This window comes from Spinacia oleracea, chromosome 3 (assembly GCF_020520425.1).
Source record: "Spinacia oleracea cultivar Varoflay chromosome 3, BTI_SOV_V1, whole genome shotgun sequence".
In the NCBI taxonomy this organism is placed as follows: Eukaryota; Viridiplantae; Streptophyta; class Magnoliopsida; order Caryophyllales; family Amaranthaceae; genus Spinacia; species Spinacia oleracea.
This window is the reverse complement of record NC_079489.1, coordinates 73,156,260-73,178,292: the sequence shown is the minus strand read 5'-3', so window position 1 is coordinate 73,178,292 and position 22,033 is coordinate 73,156,260. Positions and strand designations below refer to the sequence as shown.

Here is a 22,033-nt window from a genome sequence, read left to right as displayed (position 1 = left end):
AGGCCCGCTTTGATCACACTAGTCCAAATTCACCCATTTTGCGGGAAGGCTAGTGAGTCGCCGCATGAGCACTTGAAGCAATTCGAGCATTATTGCGACACGATCAAGCATAATGGGGTCACTTCCGAGTATGTGAGACTCAAGTTGTTTCGGTTTTCGCTTCTAGGGAGAGCTAGTGATTGGCTTGACAAGGACGTCAAGCCAAACTCACTAAGAACTTGGAACGAGGTCACTAGTGCTTTCGTTAGTAAGTTCTACTCACATGGGAAAACCGCCAAATACCGGCACAAGATACAATTATTTGAGCAAAAACGTGATGAGTCTTTGTTCGAAGCTTGGGATAGATTCAAGGAGTATCAAAGGGAATGTCCGCACCATGGGATTCCAAAGTGGCTCCTCCTCCAAACCTTTTATTTGGGACTTAACTCGGCCTCAAAGACTAGCCTTGATGCGGGGGCGGGTGGTCCAATCATGAACAAAACTGAGTACCAAATAGAGGAGATCATTGAGGATGTGGTGCAAAATTATCAAGCTTGGAACGTAGGGACGAGGAATTATGAAGGGAAAAGTAGGTGTGTAGACGGGAAAGGATTGGCTTTCGCATTGGATCAAGCAAACATCATCAAAAAGCTTAGCTCACGCCTTGAAAAGCTTGAGAGTGCTGCTAGTCAACCACCATCTCCATCAACAATTCCTCCACCGTCGACCACCCTTCTCCCCAAAGGGAAGGGTAAGGTTAGTTCCTACAACACCATGCCTCCTAATACTTCGTTTTGTGATATATGTGGTGGACACGATCATTCTCCTAATATGTTCCATCTATTACAAAATGTCTCCTATGTTGAACATGACACATCGTATGAGCAAGACTTTGATATTGAGTATGCAAATGCTTTAAATGAAAGGCCTAGATACGATGGGCCCCAAACCCAAATTTTAGTAGGAAACAAGCACCTAGAGGCCCTTCTGTGCATGCCTACCAAGGCGGTTCCTACCAAGGCCAAGGGCAAGGTGGGGTGTTTGATCACCAAGGTCGGGGAAACTATAGGGGGTAAGGCTATCAAGGCCAAACTCCCTATGGTCAACCCCATGGCCTAGGTAATCAAGCTCCTTACCACCAAGCTAGTGATAACCCAAATCACAAGGTGGAATGGGCTATAACTACCAATATGTCCAAGGTAGAGGAGTTTCTAGTGGAAGCTATCCATTGAATTCGGTAAACCAATATGGCAATTCCCAATATCCTCCTCCTGGATTCAATGTACGTAGGACTTATGGCTCTCATTTTCCACCTAATCCTTCCGGACTCGGCAATGCTCCCCCAACAATCCCGTCTCCTAAGACTAATCTTGAGGATCTCATGGAGTCGTTTGTAGGGGCGCAAGCCAAAAAGAACGTGGAATTTTAGGATGGATTCAAGAAATAAAATACTCATCTCAAGATGATTGAAACTCAACTAGCTCAACTAGCTAGAACCATCAAAGAGCATCAAGTGCACATAAGTCTCCCACCCTAAGGTCAAGCACCACCTAAGCAAATGTATGCCATTGTGACTAGGAGTGGGAAGACTCTAGTTGATAGTGCTAAGCTAAGTGAAGCCTCAAGTTTTAGGGGAGAGGTGTCCGAGGGAGTTGAGTCTAATGATAATGATAAGGTCGAAGAGGAGCCTCACGTAGATGATGTGAGTGATGGTTCGATGCCAACGAAGGCTACTCTTCTAACTCTCCCTACTCCCAAACTCCCCTACCCTCCAAAGTTTTTAGGGAAAAAGCTAGATATTCAATTTTTCAAATTTCTTGATGTGATTAGCAAGTTGCATGTCTCGTTATCCCTCACTGAGGCACTCAAACAAATGCCCCACTATTCTAGGTTTATGAGAGACATTCTTAGTGGCAAGAGAGATTGTGAGCCCAGGGAGACCGTGCGTCTCACATAAAGTTGTAGTGCTCTAATCCAAAGCCCATTTCCCCCCAAACTCAAAGATCCCGGGAGTTTTTCAATCCCCTGCAGCATTCAAAAGCTCAAATTTGATAATGCTCTTTGCGATTTGTGGGCAAGTGTGAGCATCTTGCCATATAAGATCTATGAGAATCTTAATTTAGGTGATCTCTCTCCTACAGCCATGTCATTGCAACTAGCCAATCGATCGGTTATGTTTCTACTGGGTAGGATTGAGGATGTTCCCCTTGTTGTTGGCAAGCTTACTTTTCTTGTTGACTTTGTAGTCTTGGACATCGATGAGGATGCCCATACCCCTATTATTTTAGGGAGGCCATTTTTGGCCACCGCTGCCGCCCTTATTGATGTGCAAGGGGGGCTAATCACCTTAAAGGTGGGAGATTCTAAAGGTAGCTTCAAGCTTCCCCTTGGTGAAGGGTGTTTTGGAAAAATGAAAAGTTGTATGAAGATTGATACTATTGCTTGTATTGAGAGCCATTGCTTACATGGTAACCCTTCTAACAACTTTTGTTCTTTAAAGTGTGACATTAAGGTTGCTAGGTCCATTTCAAGTGACAAAGAAGTTCTTGAGACGCCCAAGGTGTTGGGTAAAAGTTTTGATGATGTGATCACCATTCCCAAGATATTTGGGATATATTTTGATGACAATGACGCATGTGCCACGCCTCCCAAGATCGAGCATGAACCAGCCAAGAGAGCCAAGAAGTTCAAAATGGCCGAGGACAAGCCCCATGGAGGTTGGTTGGGGTGCATCGATATGAGAGTTGGCCTCAACAAGGTTTTTCTGCCCAAAGGGGCAAAGGAAAATTTCTTGACTTATGATGACCCGAAATTGGTTGCATATTACCCCTATGAATTTAGGGGGCACCGTCAAGCTAGTGACATTAAACGAGCGCTACCGGGAGACAACCCGTGTATTGGTCTTTTCTCTCTCCTCCCCCCTTGCATTTGGGGGGAGTCGTCAAGCTAATAATGGTAAACGAGTGCTTCACAGGTGGCAACCCGGATGTCTAACCTTTAGATTCATATTGATTTTGTCTACTAACATTTCCTTTTCCTAGTGTTGTTTGGTTTTAGGTGGAAAAATCGTGAATTGGCAATTTTTAGGTCTTGTGCGCGCGCACGGAATTTTTGTGCGGGCGCATAAAATTTGCAGGAACTCTTTACATTTTGGAGTGTGGGCGCACAAATTAAGCCTGTGCGCTCACACAACTCAGATGTGCGCCCGCACAGATTTTCTGTTCGCCCGCACGGTTTCAGAATTTCGGGCCTGCGGCTTTTTCTTCTAAAAATTGCGATTTCCACCTCTCTTTTTTCATTTCATTCGAACTTCTTCGCACTCCCAAACCAGAAACTCTCTCTTTTCCTCTCCATTATCACTCCTTCAACTTCTCCTCTCCACCATTTTTGCTCAAATCTCCACAAAAACTTCACTATCCTCAACTTCCCAAACACTATTTCATCATCTCTTCACGTGCAAACATCACAAATTTTTAATTTTTCAGAAAATCCCCAAAAGTTAGGGTTTGCTCTTAAAATTTCAAATTGATATTTTTGGTGAATTTTGAGATTGGGGAACTACTTGGAATTGGTCTTTGTCACCTCTTTTACTATTAGTGACGATTTCTATTCCTTTATTCTTCATTCTCATGCTCTTGTTCTTCATGTTCATGATATTTTTGAGAATTTATTAATTTGTGGTTTTAGGATATTTGGTGATGCATGATTGATTATTCGTGAAGTTCTTGATTGTCTAGAAGTATTATACATGCTTAATTGCTTATCCTTGTTACTTTCTAGAATTTCGGTGAATTTTTGGTGAATTTTTAGTTTACTTGTTGTTCCTGGAGTAGAGTAATATTTGCGGTGACATTAGAAGAATCGGTATATTTGGAGTACGTGTGTAATGTTTTGGTGTTTGATTCTGGTGATTGTAGACTAATTTTGTTTTTCTTTTGGTTCATAGTTTGTTGTGTTTGGTTGTTTTTTTGTAGGTATTTCATCAATTAATCGTCATGATGTCCAAGAGAACAAAGAAGGGTTCCACCTCCGCTCCCAAAAGGAGAGCTCCTACCCAGCCGGATTTTGAAACTTATGGCATTGAGATCACGGACCAAAAGTCTTTGGACTACTTTGCCGAATTGTCGAAGAGGGCCGTTCGGCCCACCAAATTCTACCACGAGAAGACGGTGAGAGACTTGGGTATTGAAAAGTAGGTCAAGGAAATGATTTTGTGACTTGATTGGGATAAGTTCGTTCAAAATGAATGCCAAGACTTACCGGCAAGTCACTTTGGAATTTCTAGCCTCGGCTAGGAAGAACATTGTGGTTGATCATGGCAAAAATCCTTTGAGTTGAGCTTTTAAGTCTTCAACAACCGCCATACTTTGACGGCCGAGGATATCAATGCTTTCTTCTCCATTCCCTCAACATATGGGATTATCACCAACCCGGTGAGTGAGTGTGCTAGAAACTACGATGAGCATGGATGGTGGCACACTCTCACGGGCGAAATGGGATAGCTTGCCTCCGCTTCGGCCAAGTCTTCATCTTTCCAACACCCGACCGTTCGGTATGTTAGTCGGCTCATCCTTTTTTCTCTTTTCTCTAAGGCTTCTACCGGGGCCTTGTCGGGTACGGAGCTTGGTGCCCTTTGGTTGGCTAATGTCATACGACCATATCAACAAGACAACATTCTAAGATTCTATGGCATAGATTTCTGAAAGTTGATTAATTTAAGACACGTGGGTCTTGCTTGTTGAACATGACATAGAAATGGACTATTGTTAGAAGTTTCTAGACAATAAAGTTCATGGTACAAAGATGGATTTTATGACTTACCTATTTCACAAGAATTTTTGAGAAAATATGGCTATATTTACTTAACGTGAAATATGTGAAATGCGTCAATGCAATTAACAAAAGGGTATAAAATCAACTTGGCAAGAATTTTAGAACATCTAGGCTGGGTCAAGGTGATGTTTGCATGAGCCAAGAAAGATTATCTATATTGTTTATTGATAGGCCGATTTTCGCGTCGTTATACGAATACCACCTAATCAAACAATATTTATAAAACACCTAAACTACCGGCTATTTTGACAATAGCGGCAAGCATAGGGGTCGTCCCAAGAGAATGAATATGTTTGACTTTTGAATCTAATGTGTTCAAAAGCTAGTTCGAATGGAAAATGAGTTTTTGAATTAATCTAATGAGAGCAAGAAAAGCACGAAATACAAACAAGTAAAGAAATTCTAGAGATTTCGGGAATCGGCAATGGAAATTGAATTAAGGGAAGAACAAGGTCAAAACACAATGATTATGCAAAGACTTGATGCATAGGGGAATAGAAACTAATGACGTGCTCACCACCTCTCGGATGGAACACGCAAAGCACCTATTCGAGGAAAAGCTCTCGCATAATCCTAAACTAGACCACTTGCATATAAGACCTACTATTCACTTGCATAAAAAGGTTCACAATGTCTTGCCAAACCTAAATTACTATGCATTCCAATCCGTTCTAATCAACTAGAATTTGCAACTACTAATTAATTAGTCATGGAAATCCTATCATAAACTCACATTTAATCACAACATCAATCATGAATTTTCCTATAATTTCCCAAATTCAATCCCAAGGCTTCACCCTAAATCTCTAGACTATGAACTACTCAATTAGCATGATTAACATCAAAATTAAACTAAAACTAATCATAATCATGAAACTAATTGAATTAAAGAAACTAATTGAATCAAAAAAATTCAGAAAATTCAAATATCAAAATTGGGGAAAAAATCAAGAACATTCAAAATATGAAACTAATTCTAGAATTCAACAATGAAATCAAAGCAAGAACGAAATTAATGAAACAATTAAAGAATGAAAGAACAAATCAATGAGAAAAGTAGAATTATACCTTGAATTGTTGAAATTGCATCAAACTTGAAGAACAAAATTGAAGAACAAAACTCAAATGAAAGAGAAAAGAAATCTGAAATTTAGAGTTTGAATCTACTAAGAATTAAGAATTTGAAGCTAAGAATCCTAATCCTAACCACTAATCTAAGCCCTAATCTAATTATCTCTCTAGAATCCTAATTATGAAATATGAAGATGAAAACTAACTAATTACGTGATTAGCTACAATGCTGCGAATTTGGGCTTTTATAACATCAATCCCGCGTAGTTGTGCGATCGAACAAAGGGTATGTTCTGTCGCACAAAGTGCTGTTCGGTCGCACAACAAATCGTGTTTGGTCGCACAGCAAAACAGAAGCTACTGAATTTCATGCGGCAGTTTGTGCGCTCGAGCACTGTTAAACGACCGCACAAGCAGGTCTGTTCGACCGCACAGACAAGCTGTTCGATCGCACTGACCATAGCTGCGAGTTCTGCTGCGCGCGTTGCTGTTCTGGTGTGCTATTGCTGCGTTGATCTGCTGCGCTATTCTGCTCGAGATGTAGCTGTTGTTCTTGCCTTGACAACCCCCTTAGCTGCTGCTGTAAAGACATTTAAAATCTCGTGGAATTTGTGAGCAGCAGGAAGGATTAATCAAGAGCAGCCAAGGCAAATGCTGCGTGCATAGCTGCTGTTGTTGTGTTGTGGCAGCCTTCGTATTGTTGTGGTGTTGCTATTCTTCTTGCTCGTGCACAGCTGCGCTGTACCGCTTGGGCTGTTGTTCGTGAGGTAGCTCGAGTGTTGCTGGCTTCAACAAGGCCAAGTGCATAGCTGCTTGCTGGCTGCAACAAAGCCAAGTGCACAGTTGCTCGTGCTGTAGCTGTTCAAGTGCAGCGTGACTATTTGTGTTACTCGTGAGGCTGCTGTTCTGATACGCTAATCTGCAGTGGCTGCCTGCACTGTGATGCTGCTGGACACTCAAATAAACGTCGCTGCACAGAGAAATCGCAAAGCATATTATTGAAATTCGAAAATCAAAATAATAATTCGTTTAACATTTTTTTACAAATCGCAAAACATATAACTCGTCGACAAGCATAATGACACATTATTAACACGTTAATACTCAAAACGATTCTTACGCAATGAGAATGAACACAAAAGGCACGTTTAGAGCAAAAACGACTAAAATATACGCAAGACGAGAAAAAGTTACGATAAATGCAAAAATGCAATACACGAACTAAAAACGATAAAACTAAGCAAAAATAATAATAAAATGCTAATAAAATGAACTAAAATCCTAAGCTAAGAGCGACATAAATGTCGCTCATCAAACTCCCCGAAGCTAAACCTTTACTTGTCCTCAAGCAAAGCTAGAATGAGAAACGAGAAGGAGAATGAGCTTATTTATTCAAAATCAAAATTACGAAAATAAGAACTACAAGAATGCACACTAACTCACTTTCGTAGGAATCACGGTTGCATTTAAGCACATGCAACAAGCTCTTTAAACCCCACAATCGCTCATGAGGGCGAGTGGGATCTCGCAAGGGTTTCCAAAGAGAAACACCCATAACTCTTCCAAAAATTCAACCAAGGCAAGACCTAAAAGGGAAAACAAACCAAGAAAAAGAAAAAGAAAAGAAAAGAAAAGAAAAGAAAGGAAAAGAAAAGAAAGAAAAATTATACTACAAAATTCAAGAAATGTGCCTTTATTATGGAACGAGCACAAAAGAATGCTAATATTACTAACCAAATAAACGAATGCACACTAACCAATGTCCTAAGTCGAGTGAAGGATTCAAGTGCCAAGCAAAGAGAACTCTTATCCATTCCCCTTCAATCGAGCATACCACGTCAAATCTCTAGATCCCATCCAACCTTAAGAATAGTTTCTCATGACGCCGACGAAGGCGCCGAAAAACAAGAATTGCAAAGGAGAGAGAAGGTTACCTGACATCTTAACATGACAATCTCATTCCATAAATTTGACCAAATCCTCCCTCCATCGACAAAGACTCAACTCAAAAGGGTCAAGAGGACTTTTTAGGGTGTATCGTTAGGCTAGGGGTAAGGTGTGGAACAAATTTGGTAATTGGTGCTCAAACCTAAAGTGAAGCGCAATGAATGAACTCAACTCAATAAAATCGAACCAAAACAAACTCATACCACTTATTTGGGGTACCCCCAAGCTTATTCAACAACAAAACTAAACTAAAACTCTTTTTCAACTTTTCTTGATTTGAATTTTTTTTTTTTGTGTGTTTCAATTGAAACTTTTCTCATTGCCTTGTTTTTCCTCTATTTTTGGCTTTTTCAAAACTTTCCTTTCTCTTTTTGCTTTTGCTTATTTATTCACTTTCACTATATACAACATATTTCCCAAACTTGCCATTCTACCCAACAACAATCATTCCTCAAAATTGCATAATCATTCAAAACCATCAAGCATCATAACTCAAGGCTTCACTATCACTTCTAAGGGTGAAAATAAAAGAAAGGGTAATAGGCTTGTAATGAGCTTATAAGAAATGAAGGGGAAATGCTCAAATGGCTAGCAAGGGGGCAAATGAAAACAAAAATATATGAGAAAAATAGAAAATAAAGTCCTACACTAAAAAGAAAAATAGTCACCGAAACAAATGCCTCTATCGTCCCCTAAAGTAGTTCGGTCGCGGTATCGGGAAGGAAAAAGTCAAATTCGGGAGATAAGAAAGTCAATGCCAAGGATCCATGCCACTCAATATATGTATACAATGTGTTTGGGCTAATGTGAACTTGATCCTCACCAATGGGAGCAAATACTACTCTCTCCGGTTTCAAGTCACTAGAGAGATCGACACCGTCTTACCACAACCCAAGGGTTCAAGACTCATGCTACCCAAAGTTCTAACCAACTTTCTTAACACCTAAATCCTAGATTCGACCCAAGACATTGAAAACCGTGCAAACATCTACCAATTAGGAATAAAAGCATTCTAACCTACAAGTTCCAATTTTATTATGCCCAAATCAAGAATATTGCCTAAGAAACCTAGAAAAACTTGCCTTGACCAAATGGAGAGGAAAACAAAGAAAAAAGGAAATAAGGAAAAGAAAAGGAAATAAAAAGAAAAAGAAAATAAATAAAATCAATGAAACTAATCAAGAAATATGCACAAAATCCAAAATATTCACAAAATCAAGCAATCCATTACATGGAGATCAAAGTAGAAACCAAACAATAGAATCTCCCCCCAAGCTTGAATTAGGCCATGTCCTCAAGGCCTAAAACGAAACTAGGAGGGGCACTGCTACCCATCCAACCAATGCCCCGCATGAACGATGCCCGACCCCAAAGAATGCAAGAGAGTTAGAATGATATTACCGGAAATGTCGTGGGAGCAAGTCCCGCAAAGAACCGTAATAACGAACGAACTCACCAAAAGGAATAGTCGCCGGACATGGAAAAGATGGATGCAAATATTTCCACACCAAGAAAGCTTGAGGCACACAAAAAACTTCAAAAATCAAGAAAAATTAGCATACATGGGTCAAATGGCCAACACCCACGGGTTGCCTACCGAGAAGCGCTCTTTTTACGTCATTAGCTTGACGCCTTTTACCTCTAGTAAATACCCCGACAACGATCGCAATAGTTTGTCATATACAATGGCAAACATATCCAAGAATAACAAGTAGGCAAGAGTCAAATGAGAAGCAAGCACAAAGTAGAATGCAACTCTATGCCTACGTGGTGTGGGGAGCCAAAAATAAGAAAAAACAAAAGGAAAAACAAAAGAAATACTCCCTTCTTCTTTCTCCTTTGAAGAAGGAGAATCATTAGGATCAATAGAGGAAAAACAATCCTCAAGCGGTGGGAGTTGGGATAAAAAGGGAAAAGAGATGGGAAATGAAGGATAAATGTTGAGTTTCTTCTTTCGGAATGGGGAATGAGGGAAGTGAGTGGGAACCAAAGTTTCACAAACAACTTCACTCACATCACAAAGAGCACAAGAAATCTCAACATAAGATCCCTAATCCAGGTCATTGAAAGGTGGACGGCCAATGGGTAATGAAGATTAGATTGCAAGTAGATTTGTAGTTCGGTTTCTTGAACTAGATTGACTGGATGTCAGAATCTTTTGCATAGGTACTTATTGGATCTTGTATCGGATTGACCATGAGAACACTTTAAGAGATTAAAGTCATGTCATAAGTAGTTCTCATTAATGGTGATTAGAACCATTCCTCAGAACATGAGTGATTATGTCTGCTCGTTTGAGAATTAGTTCGCTTTGATACTAGCTAAATGTCGCACCGTAAAAGGAGGCTATAAAAGCAGTTATTGGGCGTACTATGAATCAAAGTGAGTGTTCATAGATTGCGAGAATGGATTGTCCTCCTATGTTTGATAGGATATGGTGTTGTTGTGTAAAAAGGCCTCTCGGAGAGTTAGATACTGTGAAAATGCATGGCCGTGCTCAGAATGGTTAAGGCTTAACCTTCTGTAAAAGTTTAACAATTGAGCTCTGTAATCCGAGAAACACTTCTGGACCTAATAAGGATGGCTTGGATCTTACCTTATGTTCAGCAAAGAACACTAAGCGACAAAGGAATGTGAATGCACACTTGTCTGAATGACAAGTGGGAGACTGAAGGAAATATGTCCTTCACCCAAGGTTCGTTAAGTCTAATACCAAATTTTAGATTAATTGCAAAAAATTAATTCAGTAAGATCAAGTGATCGGAACAGCTAGAGAATGCGATAAATAATAGCAGTAAGGCGTTAGTCACGAATACGAGGCACATCGGAGTTGCCGGCCCGTCGAGCCAAGCGCGCAAGCGCGCAAGGCCCAACGAGCCAGCGAGCTTGCGAGCAAGCAAGCTAGCCCGGGGGGTGCCACAAGTGCGCAACAGCAACAACATCGCAACAGCAAGCACGCAAGGCCCACGGCCTAGCTGCTCGGCTGCGTGCGCTGTGGGCTTCGGCTGTAGGGGAATACAGTTAAACATAGTAACATGTGCGGAAACAATCCCCAAAGCCAGGAAACATGTATAAAGCACAGACCAAGCATACTTATATTTGAAGCGTGTTTTCCCTAATAATCTGTCAACGAACACGAACTTATAACTCCACTTGTCGTTCCTCTACTTGGTTCACCGACACGATCAGATCCGTCTTGATAATCGTAGCTTAGACAATCGATCAAGAGTGTTGCTTTTGGGAAGAACTTAGTTTGGAGGCTGTAGGGGGTGTTTTTGGAGCTTTCCCCTATGAGGGCGGTTGTTTTAGAAACCTTCGTATTTTGTACTTTGTAGGAGTCGCCACCAAATATTGTTTAGGGTCTTGTTCGGAAAGACCGTAAATGACTCTATTAGGATAAGACTTGAATCTTAGAAACGGATGGGTGAGATTCGGGCAAAGGAACGAGATGCTTATTCCGCGAGCTTTAGAAATAATTCGAGTGCGTGACACAACATTTTTGAAAATACCCTAGTTTAGACTATGTGGGTTTGAATTTAGGACAAATTGAATTTGTACTTTGTATGGCGGTCACTTTGCTTTAAAGTTAATTTAAGGGAACCCAAGATCGGTTTGTCCAAAAAAATTATCTTTCTTAAGCGTGATGTAACCTTCCATTTTGTTGTATTTAGCATGTGCGGGGATGAAAACAATAAAGCAAATAAAGCAACATCACAATAGTAAACAAGTGCGGAATTAGTAAATACAAGACCCCCTAGAAATGGACTGGGGAGTAGGTCCACATTGCCTAGAAAAACTAGGCAAGTAAAGTTGCGGAATTGAAATGCGTTATTGAAATGCGTTATTGAAAGGTGCGGAATTGAAATTGCGGAATTGAAAGGTGCGGAATTGAAATTGCGGAATTGAAAGGTGCATAATTGAAATTGCAATATTGAAATTTGTACTTGGGCACATGAGATCCGAACGCCAAACGGCTACTTAAAAATAAGTGCGCTCGACACGAATTGAAAGCCAAAAATCTCAACTTGGGAGAAATTGCTCATCCCAAAGTATCCTAGATTTTGCATATAGAACTTGAACTTGAAAGCTTGAAACTTGAAATATTGAACTTGAAATACTTGAACTTGAACTTGAAACATTTAACTTGTACTTGAAATATTGAAATTAAGAGAGTTGAATCTCAAAGATAGGTCCTTTTAATGTTGAAAAGGTTAGATCTTTGATGTGCTCTTTATTTGAAAGGATCCTAGTTTAGGGAAGTAGTCATGAGCAACCCTAAACATTATTGGATCTTGAAATTTGAAAACTTGAACTTGTATATTGAAAAATGGAGTGTTGAATCTCAAAGAATAAACCTTTAAAAGTTAAAAAGGCATCATCTTTGATTACTCCATGCTTGAGAATGATTCTAGTTCAAAGAAGTGATTACAAACAACTTTGAACATCCTTGAACCTTGAAAGTTTGCATTTTTGTATTTTGAAAAGTTTGGATTTTGAAAAGATGTATGATTGTTGCAAGTGATATTTTGTAAGAGTAAAAATGCCAACTTACTAATCATTTTGAAAATAGAAAATCAAGACATCATTGAATAGATTAGGATTGGGATTCGGAATTACCTAGTTATGTATAGGCAAGCTTTCCAATTAGAACTCCCAATTTCTTAAAGCTTGAAGATTGTATGGTATTTTTGAAGGATTTTGTATTGATTTTTGTATTGAATATTGAGGTGCGGTTTTTGTATTACGATGTTATATCTTGAATCTGCCTCTCCTAATGCTTGGAATTAGGGGGTATCTATAAGAGGAATGGCTGTTAAACGCCAGCCATTGCCAGTGCAGCACGCCGAAGCAGCGCCCAGCGCTGGTGACGTGGCGTGAGTGCTTCCAAAACAAGGACGCGGGCTCCGTCCTTGATTTGTCTTGTATTGATATACCTTCATACGAATAGTACGATGCTTGTCACATAGTGTTTTCTTGGGGGTTAAGACTTGATTTTGCATCTAAAAACAAGCCGTTTCGGGTTTCGAATTTCTGTTTTACGGGACGAGGCCCCGTTTGCTCGGTTTTGTGGGTCGGCGCCCGAATTTGACTTGCCTTATATGATTTTGAGTGGAAAAGGCTTAGTAAAACCAATGGAATGGTCTACTAGATGAGATTGTACTTTGAATTTGAACTTGGTTTTTGAAAATTGTATTTTGTACCGAGTTCCGGAAGGGGAACGACCTCGGGGGTTGGATTGTGGCTCTCGGATTTTGGACATGCTTTTAGCAATTGGAATTTTCGCACGGAGTTGCTCCAATTACCTAACAAGGATAATGGTATCGTCATCATCCCAATGGGGAGACACAAATTAGGTGTCTACAGAAGCCCCCACTTTGACTGAGCGTTCGGTTAGGAAAGCGCAAGTCATCAAGATGTTTTGCAATCAAGACCACTCTTTTTAAGCCGGTACCTGCACAAAACAGGCGTTAGAAAAAAGGATAGTCTACCTCCGTTCGGCTGTGATGACTCTGATTTGTACTTATACTGCACTTCCGTCTTTGAATTAGGACGAAGCTTGGCATCGAAAATTTTGAATTTCGAATTCTTGAATTTTGAACTTTGAATTTTTTGAATACCCGGAGTAAATCCGTTGGGGATATGCTTCACTGGGGACAAGAGCTTTATACTGGCCCTTGAGATTTTGAAATTTCGGCTGACTTTCCTGGAGCTTGGGTCCGTTGGGAGTCGAGCGCCTAAGTTGTTGTATTTTTTGGACTTTGTATCCTTGAAATATTCATCTATTTGTACTTGGAGACACAGGTATATACCTGATTTTCGAAAAATAGCACGATTTGATGTTTGATGCCCGGTGCAGAAAACCGTAGCAGCAAAGGACGTGCAATCAGCACGGGAGACCGCGCGCGCTGAAGATTCCTGCGCATGCAGCAGGCAGCGTTGGGCGCTGAGCTCGCCGTCAGGCGCGGGGTTGAGCTATAAAAGCTGCCCGTGCCGTGCCATTCTTGAGACACAATCTCTTGAATTCTTTGCTCTTCTTTCTCTTAAAGGTCGATTAGCCTATCCCCTTGGTCTTGTTCTTGCCTTATCCATGTAAGTACTTCATGTTTTTGCTTATGAAATAACTCTAGGATTGCATGTAGCTTTGACTTTTGATTTTTGCTTTGAAATGATGATTGCATGATAGTAGGCTTCTTGAATCTTGTAGAAAATTGTTTGATAGCCACTCGAACTTGAACTGTCTTGAATTTTTGAATTTTTTTCTTGAACTTATATCTGCTTCGGCATGGGTAGCCTAGGCGTTGATGTAGAATTTATATACCTTATTTGGCATGGATAGCCTAGGCGTTGGTGTAGAACTCTGCATACCTGCTTCGGCGTGGATAGCCTAGGCGTTGGTGTAGAACTTGTATTTTGAACTAGAGGTCCCTGGCTGAATTTGTACTGCCACTGGGGAATTTTGAATTTTTGATTTCGTATAGGATAGTATAGGATAGCCTCTAAACTTTGATTTTTGTACGGGCTAGTATAGGATAACCCCCAGTTTAGCATTTTGACACTTTGTACTCCGCTTGATTTAGTATGCCTCGTCATACTCGGAGGAAGCTTGCCGAATCTTCGGTGGTTCGAGCTGCTGAGGAGGACGCTTCGGATGATGAAGCGGCTGCGGTAAATGCGCCAGATGGTTCCCCGGAGAGCACCCATTTTCGTCTATACTGGCTGGAGTCCTTCCGATCTGGTGTTTCGACCGGAGTTTCACTTGTCTCAGCGGCCTCGCGCTGGCTTGGTGAGTCTTGTACTATGCTTTGAATTTGTATCTTGTACTTGTATGGGTTTTGAGCTGATTCGTTCATTTGTAGGCCGATGGGGAGCCGTTTCGCACCTTCTGGTCCTTGGCGGACCTTTAGTAGGCTTTTAAAGCCATCCGTGCTGACAAGGAGGCTAAGGGGATTTGGTTGCAGACGGGCCTGGTCGATTTCTGGCGTGCCATGGGAGATACTCGGAGAAAAACGGGGATCAAACCCCGGCTACAGGCTTTGCTGGACCGGTGGTGGGATACCACCAAGACTTTTTATATGGCATGGGGGAATATCACCATTACCCCTTTTGAGTTTGCCATGATTACGGGTCTTCCTTTTTCTGAGAGGAGCGTGACCTTCGATTCGGAGCTAACGTGACACTCGGCTGCTGCTAGGGACTTACTTGGCCCTGTTGTCGACTTGTCGGATGATGAAACCCCTGCTTCTGTGACGGTGATCATGGACGCTATCCGTAGCGTGGGTGTATCCGCAGAGCAGTGGGTTAGGCTCTTCCTCTTAGCTCTGATGAGTAGGGTGGTGGCCCCGAGAAGGAACAGTCGGGTGCACATTAGCTTATTGTCAGCTTTGCAAGACTTGAGGGTTGTTTCGAGCTACAGCTGAGGTGGTCTGGCATATAGCCACCTCTTGTACGAGATGAAGTGGGCCTCTAGGACTGCGCCGGAGAGTGAGCCAAGCATTGCTGCTCTGTGGAGTGTGCTGGAGGTATTTATGACTCCTTGTACTTTGTGTTTTGTACTTGTATGTTTGTATTTTGAACTTGACTGATGTCTTGCTTGTTTTTTGAAAGATTTGGATGTACGAGCATTTTTCGACTTTGGCACCGGATCGTACTGGAAATGCGGTTTATCCGTATGCTGCTTCTTGGATAGGAGCGGTGTGCAGGAGGGTGCCTCTGGCGGCCTCCCGCAAAGCTTGGAGAGTTCTACCCGCTGATGAGGTAATATTTTTGTACTATTTTGCTCTTTTGTATTTGTACTTGTATAGTTTCCTAAGTTTTCTGCTTTGTAGGTGGTGTCGCGTCCTTTTGCTGACGCGCCTGTACCTGTGTAGACATCTACTTTTGTCCCCATTCCCGAAAGGGAAAGGTTCGATGATGAAAACATAAATCTCCACTTGACAACGCATCTCCTATAAAATAAACGAATCTCAATTCCCCTTTTCATTTCACCTGAAACCTGCTATTTATGGAAACCTGCTAAAAATGGTAACTGCCGTAAAGGGTAGCTTCTAAAAGTGGCAAGTCATAAAAGATAGAAACCTGTCAGAATTAGGTGTTGCACTCCAACATAAATCCTAAATGAGATAGATAACTGCGAGAATCCTATTCCTAATACGATTCGAAAATAAGAGTCACGTATTGATTGAAATCCTAACAAACCTAGAGTTCGTAACGGGCCCAGAAGCATTCCGTCATGAAATTAATACGCACTAAAAGAATCGATTAAGTCTCAAACTCTACGGATTTCAGGAATCCGAATCTGACTAAGAAAACAGCCCAGACCCTATTTTCAACGCCTGGCTCTGGGCGCCGAAATCTTCGGCGCCCAGGCCTGGGCGCTGAAAATACCTGGGTACGTGTTTTTTCCTAATTCTCTGTGGATTAGAACTCTGCAATTCTATCTTTCCACGAACTCTTCCCTATAAATACAGCCCCAAATTCGACGTGAAACAGACAATTCATATTCTGAGTATTGACTCCAACCCTTAGCCTAAGCCTCACGCTGCGAAATTGTTCACGCGTTCTGTCGCAATCGATCCATAAATCGAACAGAACGTATCCTGTCCCATAATTTGAGATTCGTTAAATAAAAAGGAGAAATAGCAAAGTCAAAGTGGTTAGTTTTCTAAGAACCGTGACGCACCTCTCAAGGGTGCGTCGTAATGTGTCCCTTTTTGATGATTTAATTGATTTCCTCGCCCTTTTTATGAACTGTTAAACTAACTAAATCTGATTGTTCCATCACGCCTAACAAATATAATATTTTTGGGAAATTGGATTATCATGCTAAGTCCCTTAATACTATCTAAATAAGATAATCGCGATCGATCTAGTATTATATGTTGCATATTGCTAAAATCAACTCAGATTAGTTTAATAGTCAACGCATGTCCCTTCAATTATTTATGCTGAGCTAGTAAGGATATCCTGCCTCTGGAGTTATCGACGAGCGAGTACTCCTCTCGGTAGTTACAGTCCCCCGAACCCTCAATCTCTACCTTGCGGGTGTATGTTGAGAGATCCCCACACCAGGGATCACAAGGGAACCTACGGCCGTCGTGGTCAAACATAATTGCACTCCCTTTATGTCACGATAACCGGGTTTTGTCAGTTTTTCTCATTGTCGTTAAAAACTGAATGGCGACTCCTATATTACTAGTCAATTGGGTGTAAACTCACAGGAAATCCAATTACACTTGATTGAATAAAAAGAATCGTCACACCCACGAGGGACGAGGCCACGCATTAGCCTCGTGCTTTTTCGACCCCCTCACAGTGGCGACTCCACTGGGGATAGTGAAGGAAATACTCGTGCTTGTAGGTTATCAAAATAGCCGAAGGGTGAAACGATCCTACCCCGCGTTTATTTCCCCATCAAGTTGGGACGTCCTGAAAATCAGCATATTAATGTGAACGGGCAGAACCGCATAACGAATCTCGGCTCCCTCGGGAGTTGGGACTAAGGATACCTTTTTCCGCCGATAGGGGGGTGCATACGCCGCGCATGTTGCCCACTTGGTACTTGTGCAGGTAGTACACCTATCCCGAACCCAATCGCTCGCTCATTAGGTCCCTCTCGCCTGCATGCCCCCTTGGCTTGCACTTGCGGGTTGGCCTCTTGGGCGAAATTCGTTTGTTGAAGACACTACCTCGACCGGGGCATGTGTTGGATCTACGATAGAAGCGGTACCAAACCAGGCGCAAATACTACCCATAGAAGCCTATCATAAACTACGTGACATATTTAATTTTCAAATCCATGTTTGTAATGTAGTTATGTGTAGCGAACTATGTGACTATGTTATGATTGTGCGTACGAATAATGCTAGACAAATAATGCTAGAAAACCAACGACCTTAAAAATTGCCCAAACATTCATGAACCAATTGGCCAAAGAATTATATCAACATACGTGTTCCGCAAGCCTGAACGATCGCCACAAAAATAAGCGACGCTCAGGATGGCCTGTAACGAATCCCACAAACGCTGCACAACGCGTAAAGGACGTTATAAGGCAAGCACACAAAACTAAAGTCGTAAAAACAAAAGTATACGCAAACAGAAAACGAGAACCAGCCAGGGACGCATTTTCAACGCCCCTGGCTGGGTGCCAAAATTTCTCACGCCCACTGCTGGGCGCTGAAGCTGCTGCCTGGCCTTTTGCTCAGGCACTGCAGCCTCGGTGCCCGCGCATGAAAAAATATACGTAGCAAAAATAAACTTTTCGTAAAAATTGTTGCAGGGGCGTATGAAAAGGCACTCGATTTCAAAAGCGACTCGTAAAAAATTAATAACTCTTTGCGTCGTTGTTAGGCCTCCTACGACGACAATGCTCGGCACTAAAAACCGAACATGCTAATAATTATGAATGTCACATGGGCGAAGTATTCAAAAAATAAGTTTGAATAAAGTCTTCAATAAAAAATAAATGTTCAAATAGAAAATAAATAAATCCGAGTCTAGACTAAGCTATGCCAAAATACAATCCAAATCCTAAGTCTTAGTTGTCTTATCCATAGAATCGGTCCTAATGCTTGGTGTCGTTCTGCAAGTTAAAAGGTTAAACCATATTGAGTCTCCCTTCCTAACATTTAAATCAATGAGCACCCATATGTAATTGTCACCCCTTGCTAAGAATCCACGGCCTCAATACTCTCTCTCACCAATAAAAATAATATATTAAAGTATTTGCAAAATGGAAACAGTCACATTCTGGAAATCATTCCCCCGTAGTCGCACAACCCCCAAGTGAACCTATGGTGTTAATACCATTGGCAAAGAAAAAATTAATGGCCCCAAGGCTTATAATCACATCGGGTCACGACTATCATAGTCCTCTCGAAGTACGGACTAAAAGATTTTCCATGAATGCAACATGACCAACCATGAAAATACCCAAATCGGCATACCATAAGGCTACCATTGGGGTAAAGCAATACACACTAAGAGAGAAGCTGCACTAATGATTCTAGTCTTGCAAAAATAAAAATTCGATCTCCCCAATTAACTACCTTGCCAACATTAAGCAAAATGGCGCATGAAAAATGAACACCCAAGGGTTAAAATCTAAAGTGTCAACCAGCGAAAATTATTGTCCAATTAGCCTAAGTCTGAGAGTCGCTTGGTCAAGTATTATAGGCTTACGCCATGTCATTATTTTGAGTCTAGGCCACCTCCTTGTATTCATACACGGGTTATAATTAGAAAGATTAATGAAAGTTTGAGTTTAAATCACAACTTCCAATTAAATCCCGAGAATTGTAAAAAAATTATTTTCTATGTAATTCTTTCGTTAAATTTCAATAAGGTAAAAACAACATTTTGAATCTACGCTATTTGCACATTGTAAGAAACGACTAAATACGCTTGCAAAGTAAGACAATTTAAAGGTCCACCCTAGGCCTGCTAAAATTAAAGGTCCATCCTAGGCCTACTAAAATTAAAGGTCCACTATAGGCCTACCAAACGAGGCTCACTCAGTCTCGCCTCGTGACTCAAAGACCACAACCATCTACCTTTTAGCCCAAATAAAAAATTCGAAGGATTTATGTTGTGGAGAAATCCCAAGCAAAAAGAAAAAAATAGAAAGAGAAAAGGGAGAGCGAAAAGAGCAAGCCATGAAATACTTAAAAAGAAAGAGAAAAGGGAGAGCGAAAAGAGCCATGAAATACTTAGCCCGTACCTCCCAAAGTGCGAAATCTACCCAAGTAAACGAAGGAAAAGAATTGAGTCAACCAATCCAAATCATAAAATTCTACGATGTCTACCCTTTCCAATCCTTATGTTCTTAGACGCCTTCGCTCTGGGGTCCCTGTTCAGCTCATTTAACCCATCCATGTTCTCATTGCCATAACCCAAGAAACCATTACCTCAACTCTTGTTTTTGAACTTGTTATCAACCGCAAACCACGCACGGCCATTGACACGTGCGTCATGCCCATCATTTCCAAAGTCCAAACCTGCTCTTACACCACCATTAGCATAATGACCATATAACTTGTTTGGATACGTCCTGCTGATATAACCTTGAGCCGTCCCTATGCTACTCATTGGCCTTGATTGATGTAAACTCGTGACACTAGCCTGAGGCCGTAAAAAATGAATCCTAGCAGATGTAATCCTTATGCTTGACCAATACCTATACAAATTACCCTATCTCATTAAACCCATCTTTCAAGCCGTCTTGAGTCACAAATAAAGAAAACAAATGAAAAGTACATTTTACGCTTAACATAAAAAAAATATATAAAAAATGTGAATAAAAAAAAAAGAACTTTGCAAAGCGCCTCTAAAGTTAGTCTAAAAAGAAAAAGAAGCATTTAGCGCACCAAAAAAAAAAGATCCGCCCAGAAGTCATTTTCAGCGCCCAGAGCTGGGCGCCAAAATCTTTAGCGCCCCTGCCTGGGCGCCGAATCTCTCTGCTTGCTAAAATTTGTCCAAAAGTGCTCGTCATTTTATCCGCACATGCACGGAAAAATAACGAACACTTGGAGGGGTACATCACGTATTCAGATATACGTACCACCAAAAAATACATGTACTCAAAAAAAAAAAATATAAAACAATTTTTTGGCAGCAGATTTAAATAATAATAAACTTCACTTATTCTACCATTTCAAATAATATGTTTCCACCTCGGAACGTACTTGTTTAAAATCGGCATTCTAAGAAACCACTTTCTAGGCTAAGAACTATGCAAGACCTGAGTCCAAATTAAATTTATTTAAGGCGGATACGTAGGCAATCCATGATTCGGTCCAACCAATTTGACAAAAATATTAAAGCCTATAGAAAAACAAGAATAAAAAATAGAAGTCCCTTATTGAAATTTATTTACTTGCAATCCAAGTCGAAAGAAAAAAGTTAAGTCAAAAGGAAGAATCCAAGTCATCAAAATGCCAAAATTAATGAGCACACATCAAAAATAAGAAGGGCACGTACCCTTGCCAGAAAGAGCACTCACACTCCTAGGCACTTAGCCAAGACTCAAAAATATCGCTTTGCCTCAATTGAATGGGGGCTAGCGCAAGCGTCCATGACCTCTAAAGTACTCGACTTGACCCTCCCTAAAGCGAACTAACTCACTTAAAGACTTTCCTTCACCACTAGACCTAGTCGTTCGCTTAAATACCTTCTTTCACCACTAGACACAATCATAATCGCCAACAAGTAGTAAAGGCAGTAAGCTTGCAATAAAGAGGATTGTTCTACGGCATCGCCCCATCGTTCATTCGAACTCAGGGCACCCGTTCATGGTAATTCGAATGCTTGCTAATCCCCTTTGAAATAAAATCAGACATTGTCAATAGGACTTGGCACCTAACCAAGGCTCACCCTACTCATACGTATGACACGGGCATCTAAAAATCGAAATCTGAAAGCATCATTAATGGGAAGACATAACAGCAACTGGGGGCTAAAAATTGAAATGAAAGAGCTAGGGAAAGAACTAAGTATACCTTGACCTTTTATGTAGACATACACCAAGTAAATCTAAAATTTGAAAACGGTTTATATTCCCGCAATTCTGGAAAAGATGGCCCTAAAAGCCTAAAGCATATGCCAAACGGGCACAAGTATATCTTCACGCCTGCACCATGGCTTCCAGCAAATCCTTAGACAGCATTCTAAAAATCGTAACAGTATTTTGATTCACTCATGTAATCCTGTACGAACCCTTCTATAAAGTCAACCTACTTAGGACACCTCGGATTGTACACAGTAGGACTCGGATTTTAAATAATTTTCAAATGATTTTTTAAAGACTTCTTCGAACATCATAAAGTGGTGTTGGTTTAAGCTTAGTATGCGTCTATCTCAACGTTGCAAGTGAGTCAAAAAGATTTTTTAAATATGATTATGGGTAAAGAAAGGCACCTAACTTTTGGTCAAGACACACTTCCACATGTTACTACCTTGACCATGGCAATGTCGCATAATACGACATTTACAAGAGAAGTAGCAGGTCACTACTCGAACGTACCTCGCACTAAACGAGTCTGGTTCAAACTATTCATGATCCGTGTCACCATGAATGCATAAAGACGTATGCAAAGCATTATAGCACCAAGCCAATCCCGTAGCTACAATTGGGGGCTTGAGAAGCACTCTAAAAATGCTCGAAATGACGATTTTATCGCAAATTCTTGGCGCTAATGCTATACAT

General features: G+C 41.0%; 1 non-coding gene across 1 annotated transcript; it reads right to left on the bottom strand.

Moving 5' to 3' along the window:
- Nucleotides 1-276: 276 nt before the first annotated feature.
- Nucleotides 277-383, bottom strand: LOC130471169 (small nucleolar RNA R71). The gene has a single exon (XR_008931831.1). It is a non-coding gene; the product is annotated as a small nucleolar RNA R71 (small nucleolar RNA).
- Between the last annotated feature and the right edge of the window lie 21,650 nt (nucleotides 384-22,033).